Source organism: Dasypus novemcinctus, chromosome 15, assembly GCF_030445035.2.
Source record: "Dasypus novemcinctus isolate mDasNov1 chromosome 15, mDasNov1.1.hap2, whole genome shotgun sequence".
Classification (NCBI taxonomy): domain Eukaryota; kingdom Metazoa; phylum Chordata; class Mammalia; order Cingulata; family Dasypodidae; genus Dasypus; species Dasypus novemcinctus.
This window is the reverse complement of record NC_080687.1, coordinates 50,163,294-50,178,808: the sequence shown is the minus strand read 5'-3', so window position 1 is coordinate 50,178,808 and position 15,515 is coordinate 50,163,294.

Below are 15,515 nucleotides of genomic sequence, written 5' to 3'. Positions count from 1 at the left end.
AGAGCAAACAAGTAGAAAAAGTGCTAACTTTACATATATATACATATATTTGGATATATCTGTGTATATATCACAAAGGAAGTCTGTTGCAAAATCTCAACTTGTTGAATACCATGGTTATAATCTGTTGAATCAACTTTTTCTGATAGTGTTTTTCCTTTGTGGCTATCTCCTCAATTCTAATAAATTTGTGTATAATTTATGCAATTTTTATTAAGAAAACTTTATTAATGGTAATGAGTCAATGTTGTCTCTATAAAATGTCAATGTTATATCTTAATAACTCCCATTCTTGTCATAAAGGCTAAACCAATGACTCTCTTAACAATCCATCATATTGCCTTAACTTCCCTTAGGTTTGAGCAAACTTTAAAGGGGCTTCTCCTAACTCCTTGCCCTTGCTCTCCCTCTCACCCCATCCATTACTCTATCCAGGAACATGGTAGACAGCAAGCTAGAGAGGTCCTTATATCCCTCTACCTCTCTCCCAGCCCTTAAAGACTTTAGGTGTCATAATTACACCAAAAAAAACCATATTGAAACGAGTAGACCTATTTCAACTTTAAATTATTTCACAGTTTCAGTGATCAAACTCCCTATCATTCTCATGCTTTGTTTGCCAGCCCACTCCAACCCATAAAAAGTTGTCCTTTGTTTTAATGGACTTGAATTCAGGCCTCTTTCCTGTTCTCTCCTCCCCTGCTAAAGTCAACCTTGTCTGTTTAGCATTTTCCAGTTTTCTTTTTCTTTGTTTTGATGCAGGGGACTCATTCTGATGAAATAGATATTAAATTCATAGCTGTGAGTACAGGTTGATGGAATGACTGCAGCTCTTGGACAATGGGAAGGAGATAAATGTTACAAGGGCTTTGGGAAATATAGTAAAGAAAAAAATCAAGAGTTAATTGTATGATAATGGCTAAATTCATGGCAATGTAATCAAAGGATTTCTATAACTTTCTTGAAAAGGATCTCATCTATTTTTAGCCATAAATATTTAGCCTTTGACATATACTAGTACTCAATGAATATTTATTGACTTGCAACCCTGCATGGTCTCTCTAACTCTTCCATTAAGTTTTAGGTGTTAAACTCTCCATTCCCTGTGCAAATCATCTATTTGACAAGAAACTCCCAAAATTAGAGAAATTTTTTTCTATAGGAAAAAATTAATGGTGACACTTAATTAAAAGTTGAGAGAGCACCCTAGTCATTTTGAGGTTTTCTTGTCAATGAGCATCCATGCAAAATGAGATGTTGTGATGATTTGCTTAATTGGTCCATCTTATCAAGAGAATTTATGGTTATAGCATCATGACCTGAACAATGAGAAGTAAATCTGGGATGCAGAGAATATTTGAGACAAATTCTGGCATTCTGATATCTCACAGTTAAAATTAGAAATAATTTATAGGCACACCGTAATGACAAGGATCATCAAGGTTTCAGATCTCCTGGGGTAGGGGTGGGGGAATATGTTTCTTATCTAGGTTAAAAACATAGAAAGGGGAAGGAAGGGGCAGGTAGAAGAAAGAAAGAGAGAGAAAGGATGAAAGACATTTGGAAAGAAAGAACCAGAGGAAGTGTTGGCTGATCACCAAGGAAACATGAAAAAGATGGAGCAGTTAAATTGTTGTAAGGTCTGTTGACCAGTTGGGAAAAGGACATTAACATTTACTCCTAATTGTTCTATATATTATTTAGTCTTCTTAAATATTTTTAAGTATGTTGATTGTGGTTAGCACTGAAATTGAATAAATATGTGTGAGAAGGTCAAAATGCAATTTTGACAGATAGGAGACAAAACAGACAATATCAAAGAACACTTGTAGATAGGTGTAATAACTGAATGGATTTTGGATTTTCCCCTTCTGAGAATTAGTTAAGAGTAACTTTGTTCCTGTGATATTTATCTGATGTTAGAGAGTAGACTATTATTGCTGGATGATCAAATATGAAACAGTGGTGTATATCGATGTTGGACATCCATGGTATGGGACTTAGTGGAAATCTGTCACAATCATGGCTATCTGAAATATATTAAAACATGGCTATATTTAGGAAAATTTACACACAATTCTAACATAAAAGTAAAAAGTCATATATTTAGTCATGTTGCAAGCCTGGATGAATGCCTAAAAGTTCAATGTAGATATGAGAATATAAAATAAGGACTCAGCACATAGTGGCCTTTTTTTTACTTCAGGTGGTACTTGAAGTATCTAGTAAGGCCAGTTTCTTAGTGGATGAAAGAGTGATATTCTGATGAGAAAGTCACATTGGTGTTGGTGGCATTTATGTTAAGTCCCATATTCAGTATTCTCAATAATTCTGAGACAAAGCATCATAGGTTAAAATACATGTCTTTTATTACACCAGAATGGATTTTCTAGGTTTTTTTCCCTAAGAAAACTGGCTAGTACAATTATATTTCCTAATTTTGAATGAGTAGTAAAATATAACAGGCAAAAATGATGACTGACTAATACAATTATATTTCCTAATTTTGAATGAGTAGTAAGATATAACAGGCAAAAATGATGACTTTGTAGTTTCTTCTTGATGCTAACATCAAATGCAATTGCTTTAACTTAAACTTTCATATTAATATTGCATTTACCTTTTTGTTTTCCTTATCACAATTATCAATCCATCTTAGATCCCATTAATTGGCATCTTTGAATCCTCTGTCTTTACTTTTTTTTTTACTTTATATGTGTATATATATATATATATAATGTAAAAATTACAAGCAATTAACATTCACCTTTTCTCTTCAATAGAGTCATTGGAAAAAAATAAAATGTCAGGTTAAATCTAGTAGGATATGTTCTAAAAATATTGATGGGGGAGATTTCTTGTCTGTATATGTAACTTGTTAGAGTTAATTAAAACTTTTTATTACTGTTTCCCCCATAATATTGAGTCTATGCTAGGTAACATACATATATCTTGCTCCTTAATCTCTCTTTGAAAACCAACCAGCATGGAAATACTGTATGCCTAAAAGAAACTTAATAATTTTTGTGGACTATATTATACTATGTCTCCAAACTTTATTTTACTACACTGTTTTCCATTCTTATGTTTTGTTTCTTTTTTAATCCTTTTTTCCAAAGGAGAAATGAGTAAATTATACTTTTAATTTCAAGTATATGTTTACGATTACCTAAATTTTACCTTTACTTTTGTTTTTATGTCAGGAAAAAAATTACTCATTTCCATAAAAGCTTACAGTTCTATATTATGTACAGAAAATTTGTAATAATTACCAAAAACTTTTTTTCTTGTGCTTTTCTTTGGGGACCTGAAATACTTTGCATAGTTAGCCAATCATAAGTAAGCATGTGTATCACTCAGGGTTCCCTTGGAGGGCTGGTTAGGCAAGCCTATTCTTGACAGTATAGGCTGTCAGGAAGAACAGACTAGAAACCCTTGGCAGAATTGGATGCTGTATTTCATAGCTGAGATTTCTTCTTCTTCTTCAGAAATAAAGTCAGGGAAACGGTCTTTGGCCCAGTGGTTAGGGCGTCCATCTACCACATGGGAGGTCCGCGGTTCAAACCCCGGGCCTCCTTGACCCGTGTGGAGCTGGCCCATGCGCAGTGCTGATGCGTGCAAGGAGTGCTGTGCTACACAGGGGTGTCCCCCGCGTAGGGGAGCCCAATGCGCAAGGAGTGCACCCATAAGGAGAGCCGCCCAGAGCGAAGGAGGGAGCAGCCTGCCCAGGAATGGAGCTGCCCACACTTCCCATGCCGCTGACGACAACAGAAGCGGACAAAGAAACAAGACGCAGCAAAAAGACATAGAAAACAGACAACCGGGGGAGGGGAGGGGAATTAAATAAATAAAAATAAATCTTCAAAAAAAATAAATAAATAAAAGAAATAAAGTCAATTCCTAAGGCTCTTAATGTTTTTAAACTGATTGGACCAGGCCCACCAGATGATTAATTTCCTATACATCACATCAATTGATTACAGTTAATCACGTCTACAGAATATCTCCACAGCAATACTTAGATTATATTTGTTTGAGTAACTGGGTACTATAGCCTATCCAAATTGACAAATAAAATTGGCCATCACAGCGTGTATGTATTGTACACTCATTAAAACTTTCTCAATATAAGGAGAGTACTTTTGAATTGCCAGGACTGTAGAGGGGGCTCAGGATAAAATAGTAAACTAACCAGACATGGAAATTTCAACTATAAAATATCTCTTTTAGTGCAAAACAAATAATAATTGTTAAGGTTATGTCAGGTAATGATTGGCTTTATGAAGAAAATACACCAGGGCAATGGGGAAGAGGCAGAATAGCTAGACTTTAATATCTTGGAGTTAAAACATAGACTTTCTGATGAGATCATATTTCTGCTGGAATCTACTAAAAGAAGAGAAGAACTCTTAAGACCAAGCACACTTTGTATAAAGTACTTGAGGTGGATACGAGGTGAACCATTGGAAGAATAGAAAGAAGATAGTGTGAATAATGGCAAGAGATGAATTCGTTCTCATGAACAGACATCAGAAAGTGACTTACATTAAACTTACATTAAAAATACTTTATTACTGTTATTCAGAGAATAACTAGTATGAGAAGCAATTTAAGAAATGAGTATTAGAGAATAGTGATTTGGATTAAGAGGGCAACAGTTCAGATGAGAAAAATAGAGCAGATTTGCAATATGCTTTTATTAGCTTGGATTAAATATGCTGGGAAACTATAAAGAGCTATTAAAAGTTGACTTCTCTGATTTCTGCTTGAAGCAATGTGCACACAGTGGTGCCATTTACTAAGATGAGAAACACTGGGACAGACACAGATTTGGATAATGGGATTAAAACCAAGAAGTCAGTTTTGATCATGTCAACTTTGAAATTTTTCTTAGATATTCATTTGGAAATGTGTATTCATAGTTGGACTCTGATAAGAAACCAGAGTGTGTTGTGTATTATTACAGTGATGGTTTTATGAATTAGACTCCCCCGATTCTTTGTAGACTCCTCCCACATTGACTCTGACACAGATTTTTTAATTGCTTTGGCCAAGTGTACTTTGATAAATATGCTAAACAGAGCTTAATCAATGGGGCTTATTTTCTCTTGCCGCATGTCTACCATATGAGTAAATGCATTCTAGACTACTGGAGAAGAGAAATGTGGAAAGATAGTTCTTCACACCCGAAACTAACTCCCAGCACCATTATTGTTTTAGTTTTCTAGGATGCTCAAAGTAGATCCCATGAAATGGGTCGACTTTAAACAATGAGAATTTATTGGCTTACAGTTTGAAGACTGTGAGAAGTTCAAATTAAGTATAATCAAGATGATGCTTTTTTCTCAAAGACTGACTGCAGGTGATCCTTGGCTCCTGTGTCACATGGTAAGGAGCATGGTAGCATCTGTCAGTTTCTTCTTACTCTCCTGGGTTCCATTGATTTCAGCTTCTTACTCCCATCTCTCTCTCTCTCTCTCTCTCTCTCTGTCTCTCTGTCTCTCTGTCTGTCTCTGTCTCTGTCTCTGTCTCTCTCTCTCTCTCTCTCTCTCTCTCTCTCACTCTCTCTTCATTCTGTGTATAAGGGACTTCAGTTAGAGGATTAGGAACCATCCTGAATGAGGTGCATCACCCCTTAACTGAAGTAGCCTCATCAAAAGATCTGACTTACAAAGGATTTACATCCACAGGAATGGATTAAATTTAAGAAAATATTTTTCTGGGCTACATAATAGTGTCAAGCCCAATTATAAACCCCTAGTTAACTGGAGCTGTGTGAGTAATCTGATGTGAGATCTGCTAAAGACTAACTAAGTTTGATTCAGTTTAATTTCAGCTTACTGAATGAAGAGCATACAAAATGTTTGTTGATTTAAGATACTACATTTTGTAGTGGCTGGATATAGAGGAGGAGATAACTAACCACAGTATTAAATGTGATTTTTCACAAAATAAGTTTACTTTCTTTTAAGACAAAGAACTGGGTGAGATCTCTATATGACAAAATAGTATTTACAAAAACTGAACTTGACTTCACTTCTGGAGAGATGAAATAGTTGCACTTTTCACTATTCCTTATACTAATTACAACAAAAATCCTGGACATTACATATAAAATAAATATAAGAAGGCTCTGGAAGCTGAAGAGAAGTCTGTCTGGGTATAGACCTCTGTATATCAGCAAAGAAGCAGTTGTAAATGCCCTGTATTTTTGTTTTTCTTGTAGTTTTTTTAGTATCTCAGACTTCAATTGAATAAAAACAAAACAAAACTGGCAACTTTAAAATGCCAACATGAACAGGCAAGAAAACACAAAGACAAAAAGAAACCCCAGTCTAGGCATGCTTTCTCTAAACAAAGGACAAGAAAAGTATCAACTTAGCAAGAAAGAAATATTTTAACTAGTAACCACTTGATTCTAGCACTGTAGAAAAAAATTATCACTCCATGACTGCACAAAATAGCAAAGGGTGAGTGAAGGCATTATACTTCTACTCTGAGAGATTATAATGATTTGTTTCATCAAAACCGGGTGGTATCACAGAAGGCTAATTTAGGGGCTAGAAATTTAAATCTTGCTACCTGATAATGAGCCATCCTATCCCACCCCACAATGCCATAGATATGTTATATGAGCTTTAAAATCTAGGAAAATTATTCAGCAATGAGGGGTACAAACTATTGATATATGCAACAATATGGATGAATTTCAGAGAATTATGCTGAGTGGAAAACAAGTCAATACCAAAATGTTATATACTGTATGAGTCTATTTATATAACATTCTTATAATAACACAATTATAGAAAATGAGAGCAGACTAGTGGTTGCCAGGGATTATGGAGGAGGAGGGGGCAGTATAATGTTTATAAACATACAATATGAGGTTCCAGTGTTATTTTTATAAGCATACAACATGAGGATTCTTGTAGTGATAAAAATTTCAGTGTCTTCATTACATCGATATCAGCATCCTAGTTGTAACAATGTGCTATAGATTTATAAGACATTGTCTGTAGAAGAAGCTTGGTAAAGGGTGCATAGGATCATTCTGTATTTTTTTTTTATAGTTGCAGTGAAGTAAAAGGGAAATAGAAAACAGGAGGAATAAATTGTGTCAAATGCTATGTGTATTCAAATAAGATTTATAGTCAACATTCCATTGAGCAGCATGAAAATTATTTGCTAAATTAGCAAAAATAAGTTTGCTATTACACTCAGGTGAATGAAAGGTATAAAATAAATGTGATGGTATTTATTTTATGTGGTCTTAGTTGAGAGTATTTTCTGGGAAAAAAAAAGTTAGAAGAAATAAGAAAATAACTGAGTGGAATATAGGTGGAATCTGAGCCTCCTCTTGACATAAAGGTGCAATGGACACAACCTATCCAGTGTCCACATAGAAGAGGTGGCATTGGATTGGGTAAAGTGGACATAATGGACAAAGGGTATGGGGAAAGGCAGGAAGAGATGAGAGGTGGAGGCGTCTTCGGGACATGGAGCTGCCCTGGATGGTGCTTCAGAGGTAATCACCGGACATTGTAAATCCTCACAGGGCCTACATGATGGAACAGAGGAGAGTATGGGCCATGATGTGAACCAATGTATATGAGGTGCAGAGGTGCCCAAAGATGTACTTACCAAATCCAATGGATGTGTCATGATGATGGGAACGAGTGTTGTTGGGGGGGGGGAGAGGGGGGGTGGGGGGGTGGGGTTGAATGGGACCTCACATATATATTTTTAATGTAATATTATTACAAAGTCAATAAAAAATAAAAAAATTAAAAAAAAAATAAAGGAATATTAGATACATAGATGGATAGATGATGGATGGATAAATGATCAACACATAGATAAACAGATAAGTAGATACATAGATGCATGCATACTTATATGTTTATTATATGCATAGAATAATCAATTTATAGATAAGTGAGCAACACTGAATCATGTTAATATGATGGTGCTAATCATCCAGTACACATTGGGAAATTAAGGACAGAAAAGAAAGTGAGAGATTGCTGAAGGACTTGCAGGAAATATGGTAGGGTAGAGACATCCAGGACTCAGTCCTCCCAAAAAGCAGCTATTAAGCAGGAAATAATTATCTGAAAGAACTATTTTGAAACTTCAGAGGCCAGAAGAACACTGTATAGCATCCAGGGAAGAGCAGACAGAAGAGGCTTATAAATTACAGAACTATTATCTGCACTCACTACACAGCAGCTACCAGTGCACATCCCCAAATCTTGTGAGAGGCCATGCAGGGTCCAAGCCTTGGCTAGATGCTGCTGACTGAAAGGAACATAAAGATCCTCTTCCCCAAGAATAGGGGTGTACACAGTCAAATATTGATCATGGCTTTTGATTCATGAATTTGGATACCTGGGTCTTGGCTCTGATGGCAATTATTGTTTCAAACCACCCTAGACAAAGATGGAGATAGACATTGTTTCAATTCTGCCCTGGACAAAGACAGCAACAGCCAGTGTTTCAATCCTCACAGACAGAGGTGAAAGCGGTGAAGATTTAAAGATGCATGGCTTACCAAGGGATACAGTGGATATCTAGGTGGAGAAGTTTTTGGTGCACTTTCTTACCTTCTCTACAGGCACTTTGGAGTAAGCATCTGTCTCCTTTGTGGGACTGTGGCCCTGTTTTGGCTTGGAAAAACCAAACAGGGAAAGTCCTCTTCAGGGAGATCTTCCTCACAGAACTTGTCCTCCCAGGCAAATGCAACATGAAAAAATGCAAGAAATATAATAAAACTTTAGAGGTGGACAGTCTGGAGCAAAGGCCTGCTAGTTTCAGATAACTGACAGAGGGAAGGTTGTCCCTTGGGAAACAGAGAGGACAACCAAACTACTATAAACAGGGCAACTCCAAAACATTTAATAAACATAAGCCCAGGACAAGACAGATGACCAGCAAGACAGGAAAAACCCTGAACAGTGCATTTGTCTTGGGCAGACCTTCCTGAAAAGAGGCATGAAGCTAAAGAAAATCTGTTTTTCTCTATCTGGTTACAAAACTAGGAAATAGACATCCCAGTAAATAAATCCCAGAGGTAATATTTAAAATATTAAAATATACATTGTGCAAATAAAGAGCACAAGGCAAACAAAGAAATGTGAAATGTTGGCCTAGCCAAATGAAGAGGATAAAAATATAGAAAACAACAATGAGGAAGATGAAAATGTGAACATACTGAACACAATCTTTAAAAAATGATCTTAAAATGATAAAGTGATGCAGAAAAGTACAGATAGAACTGCAGGATACCATGGAAACAATGAATTAATAAATAAGAGAATCTAAGAGGTAGAAATTTTAAAAAGGAATCAAACAGAACTAATGGAGTTGAAGACCATAATAATTGAAATTAAAAATGCCAAGGAGGATTCAAGAGCAGAATGGATTTGGTAGAAGAAAGAATAAGTGAACTTAAAGACAAGACACTTGAAATGAGTCAGGCTGAGGAGCTGAAAGAAAAAATACAAAAAGTAAAAATAGCCTAAGCCAGCTATAGGACACTAATAAGTACATGAATATATGTGTTATGGGAGCCCTAGAAAGGAAAAGAGAAAGGGGCAGAAGGAATAGTAAAAAAATAATGACAGAGAACTCCAAACTTAGCAAAAGACATGAATATGCACACCTAAGAAACTCAGAGAACACCAAACAGGATAAACATGCAGAAAAATATACCCAGCCATAAGTTAGCCCATCAAATGCAAAATACAAGGGAAACATTCTGAAAACTGCAAGAAAAAGGCTCATATTCCACACAAGGGACTCACAACAAGATTGTCAGTTTCTCATAAGAAATTTTGGAGACAAGAAGGCAGTGGGTCGAAACGCTTAAAGTGCTGAAAAACAACGGCTGTGAAGAATTTTATATGTTAGGAGACTTTCTTTCAAAATTGAGGGTGAGATTAAGACATTCTCAGATAAACAGAAGTTAAAGTTCTAAGGGGAAGGGGAGGGAAGAGTAGGTAGAACATATGACTTTTATAGGGTCTTGGAATTGTTCTGCAGTATATTGTAATGATGGTATAGACCATTATACATTTTGTCAAATCCTATTAAATTGTACCATGAAATATGTAAACCATAATGTAAACCACAGACCTTGGTTAATAGCAATGCTTCAATATTTGTTCATCAATTTTAACAAATACCAAAATAATGTAAATGTTATTAATAGAGGAAAATGTGTGTGGGGGTGGAGCTGATGGAGTATATGGGAATCCCCCATAATTACTATGTATCTTTTATGTAATCAAAATGTACATATAATTAAAGTATATTATATTTAAAAAAACAAAGCTGAGGGAATACAAGACCACTAGACCTACCCTATGAGAAATGCTAAAGGGAGTTCTTCAGAAATGAAAGGATACTGGACAGTGGTTCAAAGTAGAATAAATAAATAAATATCTGCAGAAAAGATAATCATTTGGGTAAATATAAACACCAGAATTATTGCATCATTTTGTTTGGTATGTAACTCCACTTCTTATGTCCTGCAGGTTCTGAAATACAAACGTATGAAAAGTAATAATAAATCTAAGTTTTTGGACATACATTATATAAACATATAAGTGGTAAGAGATGTAAAATTGGTGGATGGGAACAGAGGACTTTGGAAAGATATTTTTTATTGAAGTTAAGTTGGTATCAAATCAAATATAATTTTAATCTATTTATGATGTTAAATTTTTACCTATGGTAACCCAGGAAAACAAATGAAAAATATATCTAGATAGAAATGACAAGACAAACAACATGGTACAACACAAGAAAATAATATAAAAGAAGACTTTAATGAAATTGAGGGACAAAAAGGTATAAGACTTACAAAGGCTATAAAGCAAACTGGCAGGAGTCTAAGAACTGTATAATCAGTAGTGGCTTTAAATGTAAATGGATTAAACTCTCCAGTCAAAAGGCAGAGATAGGAAGAATGGATTTTTAAAAAGGCCCAACTTTATGCTGTCTCAAAGAGACTCATTTTACATTCAAAAATATAAGTAGGTTGAAGGTGAAAAGATAGAAAAAAATATATACCAAGTAAGTGGTAACCAGAAGAGATCTGGGGTGGCTATACTAATAACTGGATAAAATAGACTTTAATATAGATTCTTTATAATAGTCAAAAACAATTACAAGGGACAAAAAGTGTTCATTATATTCTTCCAAAGTGGTCAATTAACAAAAGATGTAACAATCATTAATAAAAAGGCACCTAATAGAAGATCACCAAAATATATGAAGCAAATACTAACAGACGTGAAGGAAGAACTAGATTGTTCTACCTTAATAGTGGGAGAGTTGAACGTACTATTCTTAATATTGGATAAAACATATAGTCAGAAAATCAATAAGGAAATACAGGACTCTAATTATACACTAAACCAACTAGATCTAACAGATATATATATATATATTACACTTTATCCAAACAAAACAGAATACACATTCTTTTCAAGTGTAATGAGTCATTCTCCAGGACAGGCCATAATTTGGGTCACAAAACAAGTCACAATAAATTTAAAAATATGGAACTCATGCAATGTACATTCCCTGACACAATAGAATAAAGCTAGAAATTAATAATGAAGGGAGAAAGGGAAAATTCACAAGTATATGGAAAGAAAAAAACATATTCTAAAAAAAAACAATAGACTAAAGAAGAAATAAGAAATGAAATTAGGAAATAACTTGAGGCAAATGAAAAAGAAAATAAAACATAACAATACTACAGGGAGCAGCAGGGCAGTCCTGAGAGGGAAGTTTATAGCTCTAAATGCTTACCTTTAAAAAGAAGAAAGAATTCAAATCAGAAACCTAACCTCGAAACTGGAATAACTAGAAAAACTAGAGCAAACTAAAACCAAAGCAAGCAGAAGAAAGGAAATAAAGATTAAATCAGAGGTAAATGAAATAGAAAAAACCACACTAGAGACAACCAACAAAAATAAAATTTGTTTCTTTGAAATGATAAACAAAATTGACAAGCATTTAGCTAAAAATTGGAGAGAATACAAATAATGAAAATCACAACTGAAAAGCACCACATTACTACTGACTCCACTGGAAAACTTGTATGACAATAAATTAGTAACCTATATGAAATGGACAAATTCTTAGAAACACATAAACTACCTTTATGGATTCAAGTAGTTCTCAGCAAACCAATTACTTATAAAGGGATGAATCTGTAATCGAACACTTCCCAACGAAGAGAAGCCCAGGACAAAATTCTTTCACAGGGGAATTCTCCCTAACATTCCAAGCAGACTTTACTCCAATTTTACTCAAATTCTTTAAGAAATTGAAAAGGAGGGGGCCTTCCTTCTATGAGGTCAGCATCACTCTTATACCAAATCCAGATAAAGATACCACAAGAAGTGAAAAATACAGTCCAATATCTCTTGTAAATATAGATGCAAATATTCTCAGCAAAATGCTAGCAAACCAAATCCAAAAGCATATTAAAAGCTTTGTATAGCGTGATCAGCAGTATTTATTCCTGGTATGCAAGGTTGGTTGAAAACAGGGAAATCAATTAATGTAATACACCACATTAGCAAAATGAGAGAAAAAATGTGGTCATCTCAACTGACACAGGAAAAGCATTTTACAAATTATAGCAACATTTCTTGGTAAAAACATTTCGAACACTAGGAATAAAAGAAAAGTTATTTTAAATGATAAAGAGTATATATGAAATGCCCGCAGCTAACAACCCACTTAATGGTGAAAGACTGATATTTTCCCTCTAAAATCAGGAACAAGCCAAGGATGTCCATTTTCACCATTGATATTCAACATTGTATTGGAAGTTCTTGCTAGAGCAATTAGGCACAAATAAGAAATAAAAGGCATCACATTAGAAAGGAAACAGTAAAACGTATGCTATTCACAGAAAAAAAAAATGATACTATATACTGAAGTCCTGAAAAATCTACAAGAAAGCTACAAGAGCTAATTAACAAATTCAACAAAGTAGCCAAGTAAAAGATCAACATGCAAAAATCAGGAGTGCTTCTATACACCAGTAATGACCAATCTGAAGAGACTATCAAGAAAAAAAATCATTTACAATGGCAGTTAAAAGAATGAAATATCTAAGAAGAAATCTAACCATGGTTGGCAAGGATTTGTGCACAGAAAACAACAAAGCTGCTAAAAGATATCAAAGACCTAAATAAATGGTCAAAAGACTTTCATGTATGAGGTTATGCAAATATTCAAAAGGAACAAGATGCTAAACATCAATATCTATTAGGGAAATGCAAATCGAAACCACATATAGATACCATATCACACTGACCAAAATAACTTCTATTAAAAAAAGTAAAAAATTACAAGCATTGAAGAGGATATGGAGAAATAGAAACACTTATTCATTTTTGATGGGAATGTAAAATGGTGCAACTGCTATGTAAGTTATTTTGCTGATTTCTAATAAAATTAGGTATAAAATTACCATATAACCCATGAATCCCACTTTGAAATATATACACAAAATATTTGAAAGCAGATCCTAGAACATAATTTGCAGATCAATGTTCATGGAGACATTTCACAATTCCCAAAAGTTGGAAGCATCTCAGTTGTTCATCAACAAATGGATTGCTAAATAAAATGTATATAAACACAAAAGAATATTATGCAGCCATAAAAAGGACTAAAATTCTGGTACATGCAAAAACATGGATGATCCTTGAAGACATCATGTTAAATGAAATAGTCAAACACAAAAAGACAAATACTGTAAAGTCTCACTGGTATGATATAATTAGAATAAGCAAACTTCAGGGTTAAAGTCTAGAATATAAGTTAACAGGGGCTCAGTAGGGGTGGGGAATGAGGAATTAATACTTAAATTGTCCAGAGTTTCTATTATAGTTGATTGTAAAGTTTTTGCAATGAAATATGGTGAATGTAGCAAAACATTGTGAATGTAAATAGCAAACTGAATTATATATATGAATGTGGTTAAAAGAAGAAATTATAGGTTATATACAGGTTACTAGAATAATTTTTTTTAAACATAGGACTGTACAGCACAGTTAATCCAATTGTAAGCAAGGACAGTAGTTAATATTAAAATTATAAAAATGTTCTCTCATGAGTTTTAACAAGTGTACCACACTAATGATTAGTGTTAATTATAAGGTAATATATGGCAACTCTGTATTTCATGCATGTTATTTCTTTAAACCCACAATTTCTCTAACAGAAAAATCTGTAAAAACATTTAAACCATTATGAGAATGAAAAGGAAAGTAATAAAGTTGATGCATATATATATATATATTTCTTATATCTGACAAAACATTTATTTGGAATATAATATTATAAATCAACAAAGCAAAGCAGATAACAAAAAATTAGCAAAAGTTTTAAACAGGAACATCTTAAAAGAGATTATTATCTTAATAGATACCTACATGATCAGTCATCAGTAAAATGAAAATTAAAACCCAATACAGCACCTCACTAACAGAATAGTGAGGGGGGGTGGGAGGAGAGAGGGGGAGATAGAGAGAGAGAGAGAGAGAGAGAAATACTAAATTCTGGCAAACTGGTTATGCCGCTGAGATTCTCTTACACTACTAGAGAGAGATTAAATTTGATCAGTTGATTTATATTAACCTTTGGAAGTAAATATTAAAGCTCAATGTACATAAATTCTGAGAGCTAATGATTCTATTCCTGGATATATAACCTAAAAATGGGTAAATATGTTTACCAAAAGTCATGGGCAAGATTGTTTATTTCAAAAATTTCATTATTCCAAAAACTGGTAACAGTTCAAACATTCATCAACAATACAATGAAAAAACATTGTGATTTTTTAAAGGTCTGAAATACTATAAACAATGAGAATACATGAACTATACAGAAAATCATACTGTGAATTCCATTAATTTCATGTTCAAATACAGGAAAAAATGAATGCAATGCTAATATTCAGGATATTAAGTGCTTCAAGGTTATATTTACCTGGGTGCCTAAAGAGTGCTTCTGGATACTGATAATCCTCCATTACTCTAACTGATTGTGTAGAAATCAATGAGGGTGCAGATGTGCCTCAAGCAATTGAGTGCTTACCTCCCAAACTGGAGGTCCCAGGTTCTTTCCTTTTACCTCCTAAAGAAGACAAAGAAACAATGAGCAGACATCATGTGAAAACAAGGAGCAGACAATGAGAAAAAACAAAGGAACAGGGAGTGGATGTGGCTCAAGCAGTTGAGCACTTGCCTCCCATGTGGGAGAGCCCAGGTTCAGTTCCTGGTGCCCCCTAAAGAAAAAACAAGCAGACAATCAATGAGTAAAAAAAAAAAAAAAAAAAAAAGACCAAGAAGCAGCAAAAAAAGACCAACATATTTCTCATAGCTGACTAATGTCTGTTCCTTAATCCTCAAGCCTCTCTCAACATCCTGATGACAATATTCAAGCCATATGAAACAACAGGTGGGAAAACCACAATTTTGGCT